The 21,561-nt window shown below is 34.2% G+C and overlaps 1 protein-coding gene across 11 annotated transcripts in view; it reads right to left on the reverse strand.

Moving 5' to 3' along the window:
* TBL1X (transducin beta like 1 X-linked) overlaps positions 1–19,263 on the reverse strand; it is a 359,711-nt gene extending 340,448 nt beyond the window's left edge. For all 11 annotated transcript variants that reach the window (XM_051984556.1, XM_051984558.1, XM_051984547.1 and 8 more), the window contains exon 1: positions 19,056–19,263. The gene's annotated coding sequence lies outside the window, so the exon portion shown is untranslated. The remainder of the gene's footprint in view (positions 1–19,055) is intronic.
* Between the last annotated feature and the right edge of the window lie 2,298 nt (positions 19,264–21,561).

Here is a 21,561-nt window from a genome sequence, read left to right on the forward strand (position 1 = left end):
TTTTTTCTTCTTTTCTGAACAATACAACTCATTTGGTATGAATTTTACCCAAGTATTGAAGTAGCTTGAAGTAACCAAAAATCTTGTTATGCACATTTTTGCTCTCAATTTTCTTCAAGCATTTGTAGAATATCATAGCTGAAAAAATAACTAGTAATTTGCAAATATAACTGAAGCTAAGAGAGGTTAACTAGTTAATAGCGAGGCGAGAAAGGCCCCAAAATTTCTTAATTTCAATACGTATATAAGTATATATATGTAGTCACACAGAGAAAACTAACAACAAAAATAACAAATTTTTTTAAAGTTTAAAAAACACTTTGCCCACAGGCACACTGATAAACTATGGGGGACATACGTCTAAACAATTCTAGAAAGCAGTTTAGAATTATACTAAGAAAAAAAGATTAAAACATTCAGATTCTTTACCCTAGAGATCCCCTTCCTAGGCATATAGCTCAAGGAGATCAAAAACAAAAAGGAAGGTTTCATATAAACCAAATATTTATAGCAGCATTTTCTATAGCAGCAAAGAATTAGAAATTCAAAAGACATTGGATGATGAAGGAATGATGAAAAAAATTTTGGAATAAAAATATAAGGGAATAGTGCTGCCCTATAAAAAATAATTATCATGAAGATGTAAGGAAGCACAAGTAGGTTCTTTTAAATTGATACAGACCCAAGTACACAGAATCACAACAATATGAGAGGAGAAATGGAATTCTTGGCTTTAGAGAAGAAACTTAAAAAGCACCTCCCTCCTTTGTGGAGATGGGGGCAATAATGGATAGAGAACATCTCCTATACTGTCAAATTGTATTGATATATTGGTTAATTTTGCTGGACTACTATTTTTTATTATACCTAAGGAGGGGGGGAGGATAAATTTGTGAAGGAAAACAATATAAAAACCCAGAGATATCAATAAAAATGAAAAATCAAAAGCATTTTTCCTTTCTCTATCCCTATTCTCACATATAATAATGATAATGATAATATCAACTAATATATATGTATATGTGTGTGTGTGTGTATAGCCAGGCACTGTGCTAAATGGTTTACAATTATTTTTATATTTTTCTTGAGAGATAGATGCTATCCCTTTTATAGATGAGGAAACTGAGACAAAAAGAGGTTAAGTGATTTGCTCAGGATACATGACTAGGAAATCTAAAGATGGATTTAAAACTGGCCTTCCTGATTCCAGAACTAGATGTCTATTCATTATACTACCTAGCTACCCATAATAGACAAAATAATAAGCATTGCATGTGAGGACCAATTCACTATTTCATAGGTACAGCATGTATATGTGTGTGCATACATATATGTATATGTGTGTATGTATGTGTATGCAATATTACCTGACTTTTCCATCAGTAAGCATTTATTAAGTCTTACTACTTATCAGTCTATCCCTACCTCAAAGGAATTTACCTTCAAATGGGAAAGACAAGAAATACTTAAGCAGGTACATACCAAGCTGTAAACAAACAGAAGGAAGGTAAAGTTCAGAGGAGGAAGGCTCTAATAGTTGTGAAGACTAAAAAAAAAAGCTTCCTATAAAGTTGGAATTGATCTGAAAAACCAGGGATTCTAAAAGGTAAAAAAGAAAAGATAGGGGGAGTCTGGGAGTCAGAGAGAAACAGAGAAACAGAGACAGAGAAACGGAAACAGAGAGAAAGAGGCAAAGAAAAAGAGACAGAGAAAAAGAAAGGAGAGACAGAGACAGAGACAGTGAAAGAGACAGAGAGAGCCAGAGAAAAGGAGACAGAGAAACACAGAGACAGAGAGAGACACAGAGAAAGACAAAATCAGAGACAGAGAGAGAGTTCAAAGGCAAGATCAGAGACGGAAGAACAAAAATTATATATATATATATATACATATATATATATATATATATATATATATATATAATATATATATATATAATTAAAAATCTGGCTCATGGGAGTGAATAGAAGGAAGTCAAGTGTGAAAAGATTGGAAAGGTGAGAAGGGGTCAGACATGAAGAGCTTTATATGCTAAGAACAAGAATTCTGTATTTGATCTTGAAGTAAGGGCATTACTGTTACCATTTTTGAGTGGGGAGGAAGGAAGAGTGACATAGTAAGTCCTGTATTTTAGGAAAATCATGTTGGCAGCCAGGTGGAGGATAGATTGAAGTGGGGAGAGATCTGAGGAAGGGAGACCAATCAGAAGTCTAGGAAAGAGGTGAAAGGAGCTGTATAAATGGTGAGACCAGTGGAATAATCAGGACATTGAAACTGATCATATTTCAATAATTCTCTCTCTGAGCCTCTCCTTAAAAAAAAAAAAAAATCATAGGAATAATCCAACAAGGGCTAAAATGCTATTCATGCCACATTTCTGAAGCATCTAAAATTGGGAGAGTCTGACTAACAGAGTACTTCATAAATAGTCTGTTTATACCTAAATGAGAGGAGAAAAATGGAATTAATATATTTACAAATATATTCCATGTTTTACCAATTTTGATCATGTGTATGTGAGATTTTAAAAGTACTAAACTCTGTAGAGACAAAAAGACAAAAGGTGTAATAGTTGAGTTAAAGAAATCCCATTATATTCTTTCCTTTCTTTTAAAGAGATGCCTTCTGGATATTACTGTAAAAGAAGCACGAGGAAAAGAATAAAGTTCAAGATAAATATCTCAGTTTACTAAAGTCTAAATGGATATATAAATCCTGACAAATGTTAATGATATTTTGGCATAATGTGTCATGTCAATATATAGAAATGTGCAAGTATTATTCCCTTTAGACTCTTTAATGTGCTACACAAGTATCTCTGCATAATTTTAGATACAATGCAGCTACAGTGCAACTTTACTAGTCACAAAGGAAGAAACAGATCCTAATACCAAATAATTCCACTCCCCAAAATAGAGGCAGACATTTCTAACCCTTTAAATAAAAAAACAAACATCGTCAGAAAATTCCCCCAGGCTTGTGGTTAACAACTTTACCTTGAGCAAATTTAAAGCCAACAATCTAAGTTTGGAAGGTAATTCCTTCCTGTTCTTCTTCCTCCAGCTAGCATGTGGACTGAATGATGAATTGTAGTTTTACAATTATTCTCTACATGGTAACCCCAGGGGGGAAAAAAAAAACAAAACAATCATTTGCAAATGTGGTTTTCTCCATAAAATCAGATGAATCGACACAATTTATCAAATATAATGTTGATTCAATTCAATTCAACAATTATTTTTAGTGGCTACTAAATAAATTGTGTCACCAAAAAGGGAACCAGAAACTTCTGGAATGCAAAAAACAAGATAGGGGAGGGGTAAATAATTTATGTCCTCAAGAAGCTTATATTGTATTATTAAAAACAATATAACATAAATTAAATACAAAATACATTCAAATTAAAACAATAATTTTGTCAAAAGGAGAGACAGCATTAATAATTTGGGAGGATTATGAAAGGGCTTCTATCAAGAGGTCAAAGAAAAAATACTGGGAGAAAACCAGAAAGAGTGGATTTTAGTTTTAACAAGATTTATCAATAATAAATTTAATCACTTTCTCAAATGAAATGATGTATGTGAAAGTTGCTTTGGAAACTAATTCAATTCAACAAGTATGTAATAAACCCATTATTTCTGAAGCACAGAGGTATGTGGGGGAGGGGGAAATTGAGAACATAAAAATAAAGATTAAAAACAATCCCCTGTTTAAGGTTTACATTCTATTAAATTATAAATTACTCCTAGTTAAATGTACACATCATTTTTCTAACTCATCTCTTTGAAATCTCAGAACACCCCTGCATACATATTATCCATATTATACTATATAATTAGATATTATTACCAGAATTGAAGAAACTGGGTTGGAAGGTTAAGCAACTTGACTGTCAGGTCATACAACTATTAGTTATTTCTGTTTCTAAACTCAAATGAAATAATGTATGTAAAATGCTTTGAAAGCCTCCATGTGCTGTATAGATGCTATTATTAGCTATTACAACTAATCCTATTTCCCCCTCAAAAAATCAATTTTAAATGATTGTTTTATACCAAACTAAACATTTCAAACAAATAACCCAATACAATCAAAAGTATTAGTTGAATGATACACTCAACTAGTAATCCAAACACAAAATGCCAAAAAAAAAAGGATAAATAGCATTAGATTATAGAAGGCACATGCTTTCAAAGTACACCTACCTCTCCTCCAAAAAGTACTACTAACAGTCTAATTTGTACAGTTACACAGAAAAAAAAAAGCAGTTTCTGCAAATCAATGGAGTAGGAGACTAGATGGAACCTCCCACCAAGTTGGTGTAAAGTTGCATTTTTTTCCCCATTTGAATCTTAATAACTATGATTAGAAACCAAGTGGAAAGATCCCCTAATCAACCATTTACCTTTCTCCATTGTTGGTCACTCCTTTCATTCTTATCATCATTACCCCCAAAGAAAGGACGAGAAAGAGAAATGGGCATATTTCTTCTTTTCCCCAAACATTATTTGCTGAATTTGCCTATTTTTAAGTCCAAGAAATTGTATACAATTCTCTCTTTCCTTGTAGTTATTGAGTATAATTCTCTCAACATCCTCAAAGACTTTAGTACCTAGCTCATAGCCTTCTTTCCACATCTCTTGCCATCAATCCTCAAGCCTTTAATATTCATGTTGATAAGTACTGTAATAACCCAACACAAAATTCTTGAAATTCAGTCAACTCCAAAAATCTTCTTCCTCAACTTTCAGCCAGCCACTTTCCAATATGAATTATAATAATGATTTTAGATCTGACCATCTCTCTTATCTGTATAAGCAATTAATCTCTCCCATGTCTCCCAGCCACATAAAATCTACTTATCACCACCATAGTAACCTCCCAAGTCTGTCCCTCCACTCACCCCTATTCTTCTACTTCATCTCTAATACTCTGATTTTACTTTCTTCTAGATTTTAGCACCTCTAATACTTCACTAAAGGAGGCATATACTCCAAGGGAGTCAATGATAAAAAAGTCCTAAATACACAGAACTATTTTTAGCAGCAACTTTAAGTCCTAAATACACAGAACTATTTATAGCAGCAACTTTTGTAATAGCAAATGACTAGAAACAAAGTAGATGCCCATCAATTGATGAGTGACTAACCAAATCATGATATGTGAACAAAATGCAATATTACTGTGCAATAACAATCAAAGAATATAAAGAAAACAAGAGAAACATGGAAAGACATAAGAATTTATGCAAAATGAAATAAATAGAACTAGGAAAAATATAAACAATGGGATGGAAACAAATGGAAGCAATAGTAACAAAATAATTAAAATTGAATAATTTGAAATCATAATAACCAGGTCTTTTCCTGAAGAAGAGATAGAACCAGTCTTTACAAAATTCTGCTCCCTCCAAAGCACCCATTATCTTTGCAGAGCTTGAACACTGTGTGCATGGAATACTTGTATGTAATGTCAGCCTTGTTCACTGTCCATTAGTTTTTTTAATTTCTTTTCTACTTTTTTATTATTATAAAGCATAGCTCTCTAGGAGGGAGGGAGAGAAGAATATATTGGAAAATATATGCAATGTAAAAGCAAAGGTTATCAATCAAAATGTAGTTTTTTCCATTTCACTAGCTACTATCCTAGAATCTTTGCCTCACAACCTTCCACTATTCTCAATATATTTATGAATCTTCATCCTTCAATAATCCTTGCTATCTAATTTAATTGCCAACTAAGTGGTATAGTAGATAGATCACTGAATTGAGATCCAGGAAAACTTGAATTCAAATCCTGCCTCAGACACTTAACTAGTTGTATGATTTTTCACAATTGTGAAAGATAGAAAATCTGTAAAATGGGGCTAATAATTATAGCTCTTCTTATTCATAGAAAGATCAAATAAAGTAATATGTAAAACATGGTTTTAAGCACTATATAAATACTAACTCAAAATTAAGCTGATTAAACTCATTCTAAATCTCAGCTAAGCCTTATGTCCTTGAAAATCCTTCTCTGGTTTTGTCTTTTTGCATAATTCCTTATTTTAATTGTTTGAAACCTATTTTCTCTCCTCTCAATCCAACTTAGACTCCTCACACTTAAAGCAGGTGACCTATGCTTTTACTTCACCTAGAAGGCTGATTTAGTTTACCTTTTTCTTCTTCTTGGCTTTAGTGGTTTCTCTGACCCTTTAAACAATCTTTTACCAATCTCTTTACCACTTTTTCTTTCTCTTAATAAAGGTGTTCCTCCAATGTCTGTCTTTGAACTTTTTCCCTTATAGCCCTACACTGTCTTCCTTGACAGTCTTTTTCATACTGTTACCCTTATATACTGATGACACCCAAATCTTTATATTATTGAATGAACTCTTTTCAGATTTCTTTTATCATATCTCCCAACTGCCTGCAAATTTTCTGTCTACTGGTACTTATAACTCAACAAGTCCAAAACAAAAATTATTCTTCATGGGATCATAGATTTCAAACGTGAAAAGTCGTTAGAGATTATCTACTTTGTCCTTTCTGACTAATCCAGTACTCTTTTCACTGTAACATGCATTCAGCAAACAGGTATTATCTTTTCCCCCTGTTCTTCTTTTTACCATGAATATTTCTACCAACCCAACTTCCCATGCTTGAAACTTCCATATCTTTGCTGCTTCCTTCTCCTTTGCTTCTCAAATCCAAACTGTCATCAAATCCTGACAGTTCCACATTCCCAACATCACTTTTACCCATGCCCTCATCTCTGTTCCCATTCCCACCTCCCCAGTCCAGAACTTTGTGACCACCCACTTAGAAACTGCAAAATCCTCAGGATTACTCACTGCCTTTGCTCATACTGGTACTCCCTGGCCTAAAAAAAATCCTCCCTCCCCAATTCTATCAGCTGAAATCCTGCTCATCTTTTAAAGCCTGGCTCAAACATGATTTCCTCTTTAATGAAACCTTACTTTACCCCTATAGACCTCCCTTTGTTTTAGAACCTACTAAAGTATTTATCTAATATGCAATACTTAATAAATATTTGTTGAATGTTGATTTTCACACCTTAACTCTCTGTATTAGTGATATAATATTCACCAGAGTACAAATATATAAATTCAGAGGTTCTTCATAATAAAATGAAGTAATATTTGTGAAGTGTTTTGTAAACCGTAAAGCACTATGAATACTAGCTATCAGTAGTAGTAGTAGTAGAAGAAAAAGTACAATTATCAAAAACTTATTTAAAAGAGAGAATCTTAAGTTAAGAATTTTAGCTCTCTAGTTGCTGACAGTTGAAATGCTGAATATCGTATATGACAAAAATGAACATTTTCTAAATTACCATATGGAAAGCCCCTATTAGGGACATTGTAAGGAAGAGATTAAAGTCGGGGAGACATTATAGTGGGAAATGACAGTGATATTTTTCAAAAGGAATTTTAAATATCTTTAAAAACCTAGTTACTCAAAAATTTATGTAATATATCATCTATTTTAATAGATGGCATTGATGAAAACAGCTGGCATTAATATTTGTGGATAAAATTATTTAATCATTATTATACCCATTTTATAAGAGTACCAGAGGCAGGAAGAAATTAAATAGTTTGCCTAATATCACATGGCTAGTATATAACTAAGAATATTCAAATTTAGTTTGTCTTGACTCTTTAAGGCTAGAATTTATTTCAGAATTATAAAGTTAGATATTTCATGTAATCATTAATAGAGATCAGAATATCTCATTAACCAAATAACTATTGGCCTGTTACAAATTCAATCTGAATTGTGCGTGATAAGGGGCCTAGTCAAAAGACCAATCTTACAATTCTGACACTGCCAATTAGTAGCTATATGACCACAGACAAATTACTTGAGATTCAGTTTCCTCATCTGTAAAATAGAAGTTTAATTCTGAAGTCCCTTGTAGCCTTCAATATTCTATGATCCTCATATAAGAAAGTGAAATTTTTTAAAAACAAGTCTTAATAAACCAACAGGCCTACAAAAATTCTGTCTAGTCTACAAAATATTCATTGGGTATTGCCATAATTTGGAATCAGACCTAAACAGTGATTTATCTTTGCATCTTACTCAGTTTGATCCTAGTTAAATCACTTCTTCAGTGAGGATCAGAAAAATGAAAGGGTTGGAATTATAATCTTTTTAATTCCTTATAATTCTAAATACCCACTGAGCACAAGACTAAAAGACACAAATACTTCTTTAAAGAAAGAATAGTCAACCAATAGACTGAGATCTAAGAATAATCTCTGAAAGCCCATGTAGTTTATCTCAAGCAAGAAGCAAGAAGCAAATACCAGGCCCTTCTCAGCAGGTGGCTTTTTTCTGGAATTTTCCCCTTTCCTGTATCATGGAGGAAACTTTACTATCTTCCCTTCCGTGGTGATCTCCAGGGATTTCTTAAAATAAAGCAAAGCCTCTTCAAAAAATAAATAAATAAATAAAACCTTAGTCTATGAAGAAAATATAGCCTCTAATGGGTAAAGTTGTCATCACAATGGATGACCATGAACACAGTTTTCAAAATAGGAAAGCAAGCTATCAACAACCATATAAAAATGTTCCCAGTCATTAATAGTAAGGGGAAAGCAAATTAAAACAATTCTCATGACTGGCAAAGATAACAAAAATAACAAATGTTGGAGGAGATGTAGGAAGATAGGCAAACTACTGTACTGATATGAGAACCTTGAAATGGCCCAACTTAACCAGTAAATCAAACAACTGGAAATTACACTTTTTAAAAAATCAATAAACTGCACATATGACTGACCCAGAGATATAACTACTAAAGATATATCCCAAGGAGATAAGTAATAGATAGGTGTACTACACACATGCACACCTGTTTTTGCTTGCACTCTCTCTCCATATAAAAATACACACACATTGACTATATAAATATGTATGTATAAACCTATATATATATATATACATATACATATATATAGCAAAATATAGTAGCATTTTTGTTATAGCAAAGAATTAGAAATAGGTATAGATTAAGAGAGAAACAGCTTGCAACATATGAAGGATATGAATGTAATGAAATGTTATTTAGTCATAAAAAGTGACCAATATGATTCTTAGATACATTTGAGAAGACTTGAATGAACTCATGCAAAGTCAGCAGAATCAAGAGAACAATTTACATAATGACCACAATACCTGAAAGACTTAGGCGCTCTAAACAATGAGGAGTTGATGAAATATATCTCCTGCTATGGGGAAAGAGGTGATGGATGAAAGAAGCAAAATAAAGCATATTTTGAGACATGACCAATGTGTTTGTCTGGCTTGACTGTACTTATCTGTTACAAAGGAGATAGAATGGGATGGGTACTTGGTAGTGAAAGTAACTTAAAAAAAAAAAAAAAAGAACAATTTTTTTTTCATAAAAAAAAAAAAGGAAAATTAAAATACAACCAAATGTTTCTCTTCAGTCTGATAAAAAGCAAACTAAAGAGGCAAAACTCAAAAAGGTCCACTACCCAAAAGCATTTAATAATCTGAACTTCAGTTTCTTACATCTGTAAAATGAGGATAATTTTTAAAAAAACAGAATTATTTTTCATAAAAAGAAAAATTAAAATACAATCAAGTGTTTCTCTTCAATCTGATGAAAAGTAAACTAAAGAGGAAAAATTCAAAAAGGTCTACTATCCCAAACCACTTTACCATCTGAACCTCAGTTTCTTACAACTGTAAAATGGGAATAATAATAGCTATACAGTACCTACCTCAAAAGACCATTACAAACAAGGGAGATACATCCTTTTCACATAAGTTCTCCTAGAAAGGCTTTTGAAAATGATGTGCTACATATGAATCCCTGGAAATGTTCTAAACTGGCATAAAATCAGTGGTGTGTTTTACAAATATAGATGTAAGAAATTTTAAAAGCCAAATTACGATTTAGACAACACAGTATCCTTTTATTGATCTCTACTGTGATAAAATGACAATCGTTGTCTTAAAGTCAAAACTGAGAATGTTTGAGTTTTATTATATGACAGTCCGCAATACAGCTGCTGTATTATAGTTTGGAATTAAATTGTATCTGATAACAGGTCACTGCAAGCATAATGAATCTAACTATAATAGATAAGCATTCTCTCCTTTACCAGTTTTCCTAGATAAAAAATATATCTTTAAAACAATGGATTTTCATCAGATGAAAAGAGAAACTGCAAATTATATTTGTATTTGTAAAACACATCACTATGGAACCTGAATAACAGACTTATACTACAGTGTCGTAGTTTCTCAACAGTAAAGTAGAAACCATAATAATAAGTGAGAGGGCTGTAATGGATATGGTTGAGACCCACAATTGCTTCCAAATTACCCTGAAATACAAATGTAAAATAATGGCTAATATTTCTTAACTTTTTTCAAGCTCTTAGAAATACTTCTTACAAGGTTTCTTTGTGCCAGCAATATTTGCTTACAGGCAATTAATAAAATGTTACAGTGCTGTCATATGCTTTTATAAAGCCCTATTTATCCAAAATCCAATCAGAAAGCTCAAAAGAACTAGAATGTTTTCAATATTACACAATGTCTCATGTTCATTTTAATAATTAAAGATTACAGGATCCTACATTTCTGAGTCATCAAAAGTTTAAGCTACATTCAGTATAATTTTATTGCTAAACAATTTTCATTTGTTGTTAACATTAAATATAGTACCTAAAATACTCTCTTCCCCAAGCATAATAAATAAACAACCATTTACTGTTTTTCTAGAAAACATAATTTCATTTCCTAAATAAAAATGTATGATCACGAAACTGAAATTACAATGCAAAGGAAAATGTAGGCTGGAATATTAAATATGAGCAATAATTCATTTGGCATCACTATACAACCTGTTACAACAAAAAATCAGTTTGAAATTTGAAATTGATCTTATCCCTGACTATAAGTTTAAGGGTAGGAGGGCATGGAGAATAACTGGAACAGCTCTTGCAAAAGACAAACATGATTAAAATGATGTATTAATACATGGGTTCTTAATCTGGGATCCATAAACTTTCCAAAAACTTTTTTGGATAATACTATTTCTACATAACTGGTCTCCTTTGTAATCCTATGTATTTTTTAATATGCATTGAAAAAACTTTCAGGCAGCTAGGTAGCAGAGTAAATAGAGTAGCAGTCCTGGAATTAGAAAGACACCATCCTGAATTCAAATCTGGCCTTAGACACTAGTTGTGTGGTATGACCCTGGCAAGCCACTTAACCCTTTTTTGCTTCAGTTTTCTCCTCTGTAAAACGAACTGAAGAAGAAATGGCAAACCATTCTAGTATCTTTGCCAAGAAAACTATGAAGAATTGGACACGACTGAAAATGACGGAACAACAAAAAACATTCTGAGAAGGTATCCATAGACTACTGCCAAACCACCAAAGGGGTCTGTGGCAAGGTTACAAATCCCTGGCAGTACTACCTCCTTGTGTGCTTCTTAGCAAAATAACTGGTTTTAAGCTAGATCAACTCACCTCCTTTTTGGTTTTATAGAGTAAATTCAGCCTGCCTTGGAAGAATCTTACGCCAATCTTATGAGTTACCAAGGGTTCCCATCAATAGGGTACATATTTTGGTATATGTCCAGTGATTTAACATAAATTTGTTGGCCAAAGACCAGCATATCTAAATAGAGAGAAACATAGACAGACAGACTCATCACCACATTGACTATACGGTGATATTAAATACATCTCCAAAGTTAGAATATATATAAAAAAGGCACAAAAATGCAATTAGAGCTCTTTAAAAAATTTAAGCATATGAGTAGTTATGCTTGACCCCCAGAGTCAAATGGAGTCAATTTGCACAAGAATTCTATCAAAATAAGCTGCCTTAAGACTGAGCTGAAATGTATCCCCTAAAGTCATATATGGAAAAGGAGAATTAAGAATTTGGTATGTCCGATCACCATTCATGAAAAACTTTTCTTTCTATTTGTAATGAGGTATACAAATAAAACCAAGAGCCAGTTTTGGCCTATATTTCAGCTTAAATTTCAGGATTCCAATTCCACAGAAAATAAAGGGGTGAGACCTGAAAAAGCATTCAAAGACAGTGCCAGCCTGAAAAATCCTAACATTAATGACTTTCCCTGCTTCTTTGGCCTTAATGCATATCCAATTTAAAGTCAGGCAGTCTGGAAATACGGTGAGAACAAACATGGATGCCATCTCATTCCAAATTTATCCAAGAAGTTCACTGGGTACATGCCAGGGAACTTGAATTCTGAGTTGTCTGGGTAAACAAAGGTAACAAACCCAATGTTTCTGGACATTTCTCAAAATCAGGAAATACCAAAGTAACCAAATATTGACCCAATGTAATGGCTATGATTATTCCACTGAAACCCAGAGGACAATGTGCAAATAAATAAATAAATGCCTAATTAAAATCATAGGTTAATGACCATCAAGTCCAAACCTCCAACTTTTACAATTGAGTAAACTGAGGCTGAGTGATGTTAAGTGATTTGCCCATAACTCTACAGATAGTGTCTGACACTGGTTCTGAATTCAGATCTTCCTCATCCCATATCCTGTTCTCAATTCACTGTACCAACCAACTGATTTGTTATGTAGCTGTTTTGGAAAATTTGCTTTAAATTTCTGAATTGTTACACTAAAGCAGATTTCCCCTTTCCTTTCCACCCAATTCTTAACCATAGACCAACAAAAATCTCTGACAGATCCATAGTTGTCTCTTTTCTGCCAAAATGCATCAGCATTTATTTTCTGTGCCAGCCAACTGGCACTTATTATATATTGTATATTACTAATTATCACTTTATGAGTTTATGCTTTGTAGTGCCCTTGTCTAATACACTGTGTATTCTCCCCACAGTGCCAAACAATAATATTTACTGAAAGTTTATTTGCTGGGTGTATATACTTCTCAATTCCAAAGAAAAATGTTAAAAGTAATATGACAGTGATTATCATTCATGTCCTTCAATTGGGACTCTCTCCCCTTAATTTGTGTATCCTTCTTTTTTTAGTATTTGCCCCATAATATAGATTTCTTCCTATTGTAAGTTCTTCATAGATACTTTTACCTCCCTCTCAATAAAAGTGATTTTAATATTGCTTACATGCAAAACTTCTTTTTGAAAAATAAAAATAATTCCTCCTTTTAATCTTTTAAATGTCTTCCAATTAATTTCTGAATAGTCTTCTCACATTGAATAGATTCTCAATGATTATTTTGATCATGAAATAAGCTCTAGTTATATTAACATAACCATTTTTAACTCAAGTTCAATGACACACTGCTGAAGATGTAATGTTGGAAGTGAATTCCTTAAGGTTACATCTTTCCCCTGAGATTATGAAACTCTCTCAGACCATGTGTTCTTTTCCCTTTCCAAACATGTTGACTTTTAAATTCTCTTCCCACATTCAGTTTTGATTTTTGTTGTTTCATTTTAGCCAATGTGGTCAACTGGGCCATTGGATAGAGACCTTTAAACAGTGCCAGGGGGAAAGAGAAGGAGAGAAGCTAAGGGAAAAAATATAATGTCCATATTCTGGCTGTAAAGAGGTCAGCTATTTCCTTCACACTAAAAATAGTCATGTTAAAAAATGTTTATCTTTCCAACTTAGAAAAAAAAAAAGCATAGTTTACAAAATTATTTTCATCTTACTTCCTGATTAAAACTTTTTAAAAATGTACTTGGTGGTGAAAGATAAACAGCCTACTATCCATATTGTACTTTTAGTTTTCAAAGAGTAAAAAAGAGCAAATCCAAGATAATCAAAAACCACAACTGAGATGTTCCTTCTTTACACTGCACAGAATCATTTATTATCACTCAACACTAGGCTTCAATGCCACACAAACATGTATGTAAAAACACATCTACAGCACGAATCTTACCACCATTTAAAAACACAAAAAGTAGGGCAGTCCGGAATTTTAAGTTTAATTGTTTTCCTTCCAAGTAGGAAATTGGGATAGAATCATCAGTTATGACCTCAAGATCTTTGTGTTGGTTAAGGTCTAAGAATGCTGCTCAGAACTCAGTTATCACTCAACAGTGATCCATCCTCTTTCTCCCAGGAGGAGGGAATTCCTGGGCTTTAATAGTTTTCTGGATACTTTCTGTCAAAGGTTAACAAATAGGATATTGAACCCTTAGATTGGGCATGTATGTAAGCTAAGTTATTAATTTATCTTCCCTCATCATCATTTAAAAACAAAGTTACACCACACAATTATTTTAAAAGCTATAAAGCTATTAAAAAGACCCAGCAATGAAGTGTTTATGTAGCAAATTGACTTTCAAAAAAAATTTTTTTTGTTTTTTGAGCTCTTATTTTAGTGGTGATCCCAATTTACTGGTTGAATTATGAATCAATCACCCCCCCCCCTTTTTTTAAACAAGGAAAAGTCTTGACATTATTAACAACAACAACAACAACAACAACAAATCATAATGAATCTTAGCACTTTGGAAGACTTCACTGAATCGGAGACGGAGAGACCTGTGCATTAAAATCTATGTTAAGATTACTATTTCTACAACCAAGTCAAAAAATTTTTTATCAGACTCTTATATAACTAGCTTTCCGTAATCCAGGGGAAAAAATGGAAGGAAAACTTTGTTTTCTCTTGCCTAGAATAATAAAAACTGAATCAAAACACTTGACTTTAGATAGTAGTTAATACTTTTCCCATCACTGTCAATTATATTATCTCATTTAATATTTTGAAAAGGCTGGGCAAAGATTATTAGCCCCATTTTGCAGATCAGCTAACTGAATCATAATATTCAAATTATTGCTTAAAGTTACATGGTTAATAATATGAATATGACCAAACCTTTGGTTTTCTACTTCCAATGCTTAAAAAATCAAAGATGATTTACAACTGGCAAATTAGATACCCATTAACATAAAGAATTAAAATTATTGTTTATATTTCTGGTTGAATTGTTTACATGGCTAAATGGAGAAATCACCATGTAACAATTTCAAAATCTGTATAGGTCAGGGAAAAACATACGCAATGCAATGATTATATCATATTAATTGAATAAACTTGGAGAATAAGATCTGGACCATCTGGATGAACTTGAGTAAACTTTATAACTCTTCCCAGCCTCATATCTATATATATTTTATATCTGTAGATATAAAATGGAGATACTATCACAATGTGAAGAAAACATTTCATAAATCACAAAGTACAATGAATGGCAGCTAAATGTAACCTACCATAACTCATTTATATAGTATTTTATAGTTTATGAAACACTTTGCTCACCAATGATGAGGAAAACACTGAGTAAGAGGTCCACCAAGACATGAAGATATGATTCTTAAAGATTATGAAGGCTGTGGTAGTATGTGTATATCCACATTTTCTACCATGGACAGAAAAGCTTAGGATAGTAATTACCTCGATGATGCATGACCTCTAATTAATGTCAATATATTTTCCAAATCTCAACATAGTAGCAGTAGTTCTTTCTGTGATCATTGATTTAGGAAACAGAAAAAATAATCAATAAACAAATATTTATTAAGTGCCTCCTATGTTCTAGATGTGGAAGACACAACACCAAAAACAAAATGGTCATGTACTCAACAATATATACATAAAAGTATAGATGTAATAATATATTGAAAATAAATAAACGGAAAATACTGACTTCAGAAATACTTTTAAATGAATTCCTATTTTATTCATCAGAATGGTATCTATATATATTTGAAAAATAACAGTATTTATAATGTGTAAGGTATAACATTTGTTCAATCTAGAAAAGATGTGTTTGATTATCATATGCACTGAGTCAGAGTTTATTGTGTTGGCTGATAAAAATTGACCACAAGCATATAGCTTTCTACTTCTCATAATAACTCCAGGCCTAGGCAGCCCTTTGCCTATACGTTATAAACTACTGACTTGCAGGAAACCCTAGCAATAGGTAGAACTGTTGGCTAAGGATGCAGTCAGCTAAGTTTAAAGAGGTTGTTCCCTAAAGTCAGAAATTTATAAAACTACCTACACCAAGGTGCGGAGGGTTTTCAGTAAGTATACCCACACTAAAGTCACCACAAATCCAACAGTATCATGAAAGAAGCAACACAATTATATTTTATTCCCAATATTCCGATAATGAGACTATTTCAGAGATGAGATTGGCTTATCACACAGTTAAAGAGTGGTCAATTTTGTGGAGCCTCAGTCCAATACCCTTTCCCATTTTGCATGGAAAAAATAACTATTGTTGGGATTCTGTTAAGAGTTTTAATGAAAGGTTGATCATGGTGAGATGGGAGCCATCACTGACAGATTCCAAAGTAAGGAGTTATAGCCAAACTGGTCAACTCATTTTGGTGACTTAATCTATACAATAAACTACAAGGGTTCAAAAGAAGTTTTAAGTAGTGGAGGTAACTTTGAGAGACAGAGGAACAACAAAACAAATTATTCATTCTCTTCCCCTAACCTTTACAAGTAGGTGTGAACAATTAAAGAGGGGCCAGGGGGTGTGTAAAAAAAGGGCAAGAATGACAAAAGTGTTAAGGCTTCTCTTTTAGAAAAAGATCCCTGAGGGCAAGAACAGTCCTTCCATGGAAACTTAGTATAGTGCTAGGAATAAATTGACAATATAATCTAAAATGTTGTCCAATTAATTAAAAAAAGGTTCACACAATTTAGGAAGACACAATTTACTATCCCCAGGACTAAAAAAAAAAAAGTTTCCTCCTACCTAGATGATAATTACTTTCATTAATAGACAGAAATATTTAAATGATGTTATTGAAATATTTTAAGTTCATTTTCTTTCCCAAATGATCTTTCAAAATGAGTTCATACTCTATTTGCTTTGTGCAAATTTCTTCCTATTTGAACCTTCAAGGCACACATGGTAACACTGACACCCCTGAGGCCTAAAGATAGATACACATGGGACAAGAGCATATCATGATAACTTAGCATTTTTGTCCCACAGGTGTGTGAAGTTTAAAACTGTGCAAGTGATTAGATTCAAGGAAAGGATCACTAATAGAGTACCTTTCTTTCTCTCCCTCCCCCCCCCTTTTTGTTATTATTATCTTACATTTGTTACCCAGTTGCAAGTTTCCCCTGAAATATGCATTGTATGTATAAAATTATGTATCTCAAAACAATGAGCATATTAAAAGTCTTAATTGTCTCACACTATACTTATATACTAGTTCATAATCTGTTCTAAGATTGTTGCACACTCTTTTTGATTAAAATATTAAAGGGCCATTGCCTTTTTCTGAAGATAAGTACACATGGCCTGAGCAAAAAGGTTTCTTTTTCCCTCCCCTGCCAGTCTGTAGCTGTGCCCCTCCCCCTTTCAGGTTAAAAGTGAGTTCTAGTGCCTGCCAGTTAAAGAAAAATATCAAGTAATAAGTGGGGGGGAGGGGCAGAAACTTTGCAGAAATAAGAAATACTTTACAGATGCGATTAGGGTTTGTCGTTTTCCCCCTAAACACTGTTATTGACTTGAAATTAAATATCTAGAAACCTAACTTTTAACATTTTAACAGCAATAATACCTTTGAGACCACAATAACACACAATTAAACAGGTCCAGGGGTTGGCAACCTCCTATCACAGTGCCCCCAATTGTATGTGAAATCAAACCTTTATTAAGACAAATATCAAAACAACTGCTCAGATTAAAACTGTACAAAAGTAGCAAAGTCAAAAATAGCCAAGAGTTGTTGGGACTAAGGTGCTCTCACAGGCTTTCATAACTAACATTAAGTCTCACTCTAGCAATATACCATTTAGGAAGGGGGTAGTAATTTCTTTGGCGGGGCACAAAATCCAGATGATCAAGCAAGGCATCTTTTCACATTAACAACGTAAGCAACAGGTCTGCAATTTTGTTTTCTTGCGAAGTGGGCAACCTTCTGCACACACTTTAATAAAAGCCACCTTCAATCTATTTCATAACATTGAACACTGTTCGCACTAGTTTGCTGAAGGGGGAGGGGAAGAGGGTGGCTTTCAAGTTACTTGACAAGTATGGCAAATTGTGCTTCAAAAAATACACAGACATGCACACCCACTAACTTATTTAACTATTTGGAGTTCAACTTTGATCAATTTTCTCAAGTGTAATTCCAATCCTTGCTGTATCTAATACTGTAGATGAATGGGATTCCCCTCCCCCACCCTTGGACTGGTGGAAATTCCACACCATCTGCAATGTGAATACCTTACATTTAGCAGTTTTCCCAATTAAAAATACAGCCTCTCAAAGCCAAGTGATTATTCCAAAAACTCTCCTCCAAACTTATTGATCTCTCTTCTCCAGTCCAAAACAAAAGGGGGGGAAACAAAATACACACATACACAAGCCCAAGGGGCACTTCAGGAGCTACCACATTTTGTTATTGTTCAAGCCTTAAAAAAAATTCACCACCATCTCCAAATCTAACTCAATAATCACAAAATAATCACAATTATAAGCTTTTCCTTTAAAAAAAGCCAGCCACTTTGTCCAGATGATTTAAGACAACAAAACCACATAACATACACTATAGACACTCAAGAGCAAAATGTGGGGAATCCTAAGAGAAACATAACTATAAATCCAAGGGGGGGGGGGGGGATGCTTGCAAAATAAATAAATAATAACCACCACCACCAAAAAAAAAAAAAAAAAAAGGAACCCAGGGAAGTTTGTTGCATGGGGAGGGGGGAGGGTTATGGCAAGCAGGGGCCAGTTGATCAGAAAATTGCAATGCACACACACACACACATATAAATATATATGTACACACACTCCACCTCCCTTCCCCCCTTCTCTCTCTCTCTCTCTCTCTCTCTCTCTCCTCTCTCTCTCTCTCTCTCTCTCTCTCTCTCTCTGTCTGTCTCTCTGTCTCGCTCTCTGTCTCTCTGTCTCTCTCTGTCTCTCTCTCTGTGTGTCTGTCTCTCTCTTTCTCTCTCCCTCTCTTTCCCCCCCCTCTCCAAAAGGTCTAAATGATGAATAATCAGCCCTCCAAACTCACCTCACTCCAAGTGTATTAAAGGCAATGCTTTTCACTCCTGGAAGCAGCGGGGGAAAAGCCTCAACTTCTGTTGGAAACACACAAGACTTTTCTTTCACTTGCTGTACATGGTGTAACTCTTCTTTTTTTCCAAGGTCCCAGCAAGCGTTAAAGGAGACTGTAAATCCCAACTCTCCCCCCTCCCCCCTCCTCCTCCTCCTCCTCCTCCTCCTCCTCCTCCTCCTCCTCCTCCTCCTCCTCCCCCCCTCTGCACACACCGAAATGCAAAGGAAGTCCCAGAGAGTGAGAAGAGGAAAATGGAAAGTTTTTTTTTTTTTTTTTTTTTTTTTTTGGTTTGGATTTTTTTTTTTTTTTTGGGTGCGGAATGGCGGTCAGGAGGTGCTGCTGCTTGGCTGCTTGCGGCTCACTAATTCATTAGCAGAGTTAGTGTTTGATGTGTGTCTCTGTGTGTGTCTGTGTGTCTGTGTGTACGAGGTGAGGGTGGGGGTGGGGGAAGAGAGAGAGAGGAGAAAGGGTGAGGGTGGAGAGGGAGACAGAAACAGAAGAAGCAGCTACCCCTCGGAGAGAGAAAAGAGACGAGAGATCCACTCGGAGACGGAGACAGAGACAGTCAGCGAGTGACCTCCTAGGGGGAAAAAAAATCCAGCACGCTGACCTGAACTAGGCAAAGAAGGGGTGGGGTGGGGAACCACCTTTTTTTCCCCCTATTACACACCACACACACACCCTCTCCAAAATGCAACCCTTCCCCCCTCCTGCAAAAAAAAAAAAAAAAAAGAGAGAGAGAAAAAGAGAGGGAGAGAGTGAGAGAGAAAGAAAAAGAAACTTAATCCACAACTAGACCAGAGCCCAGCCAACCACTACCACCCCACCCTGGGGGGGAGCCAAAAAAAATTTTTTCCCCAACTGTCCTAACACAACCAGCGTTTAGATTGCTCCCTTCTAAAATTCGGCTGCTTAAAAACACCTCCCCCTCCCCCTCTTTTGAAAATTATATATGAGCTTTGTTGTGTGCAGTTTTGCAAAATATGCCCGAGTGGATGAGCAATGGTGTGTACAAATGTGACTGAAATATACATACATACATATGGGAGAGTGAGTTTAAGGAGAGGAAGATTTTGTTGTTGTTATTGTTGTTGTTGTTGTTCCTAGGGTGTAAAGGCGTTCCAGACATCAAGATTTGTTTGCATTATCTTTTCTAGGTTTCAGACATTTACAAAGTATTTTTATTTCTCATTGTTTACGTTATACAGATCTAACTTCACAATTCCGTAAATCTCTCTCCCTCCTCCATGCATGGGGCAATCGCCTAACCCTTGTGAATTTAATCCAATTAAATAAATACTTCAAAATACATTTGTTTTGTTTTTGTTTTTGTTTTTTTGCCTGATTACTATATTTTAAATAAGGTGGTGATGGTCTGATTTTGTTTTGGGTTTTTTTGGGGGGAAGGGAGATAGTAAGACTTGTAATAAATGGCTAGGACAGTATTTAGTATTCCACAATATAACCTTATTTGATCTATTTGTCTGCAAAAAATAAATAAAATTACTTTTAAGGGGCAGGTCACTTATCAAAAATGTAAATAAAAAAATTCAAATGCTATATTATTATTATAAATCACGAATGATATAAAACTATTGTGTCTACACCATCATTAGAGCACATCAAAAATATAGACTTACACAGTCTCCATAATTGTGAATCAGCAGAATGGATTTTTATTATGTATCAGTTGCAATTCATGACCCCCAAAAGGTTTTGTTGATGTTCTTTTGCCTTGAACCTGCCCTTCTTTCCTTATTTGTCCCCTGGAATTGTACAGATTGATACTGAGGTATTACATTCAATCGAAAAAAGAAGGGTGCGATACAAAACCAATGCAAGTAAATGATGCAACATTGCCCTGGTTACATGTGCTTCCCTTCCCCCAATCTCTTACTGGTGGGAGTGCTGTGTTTTTTCCGCCTGTAGGGTCACATTGTGGTTGATTGATTCTCCTTTCGCCTTGCTCAGTCATTCAGATTTGGAAAGTAAATAACAAGTTGACATCATTACAGCTCTCTGCATTACTGTGACACATTCCTCTGGTACCACACACTCTCTATTAGCTGCGCAGGCAAACAAACCCTCCCTCAAGCCTGGGAGTTTAGGATTTTGTTAGTTGCTTTGTCAGAGAACTGAACTTGGTAAATAACTTACCTTTCTGTTTCAACTACTTAATTGGTGCCAATATTTAAATTATGAAAAATCTGGAGAAATGTTAATATGAACCAAGCTTTCTGGCTACCTGTATAGGGATTGTAGCCCGTTTACATCAACAATACCCAGTTAATTAATAGAATTCAGCATTCACTCTGGCATTTTAATAAGGCTTGATGATAATTACTTGATTTTTATTTTGAGGAGAATCAACAGATTTCTTTAACAGTAGTCAACCATTTATCCTATAGACTCATAAGAAGGATTCTAAGGGAATATTGACAGGTTATCTGTCTACACTTAA

This window comes from Antechinus flavipes, chromosome 3, assembly GCF_016432865.1.
Source record: "Antechinus flavipes isolate AdamAnt ecotype Samford, QLD, Australia chromosome 3, AdamAnt_v2, whole genome shotgun sequence".
NCBI lineage: Eukaryota > Metazoa > Chordata > Mammalia > Dasyuromorphia > Dasyuridae > Antechinus > Antechinus flavipes.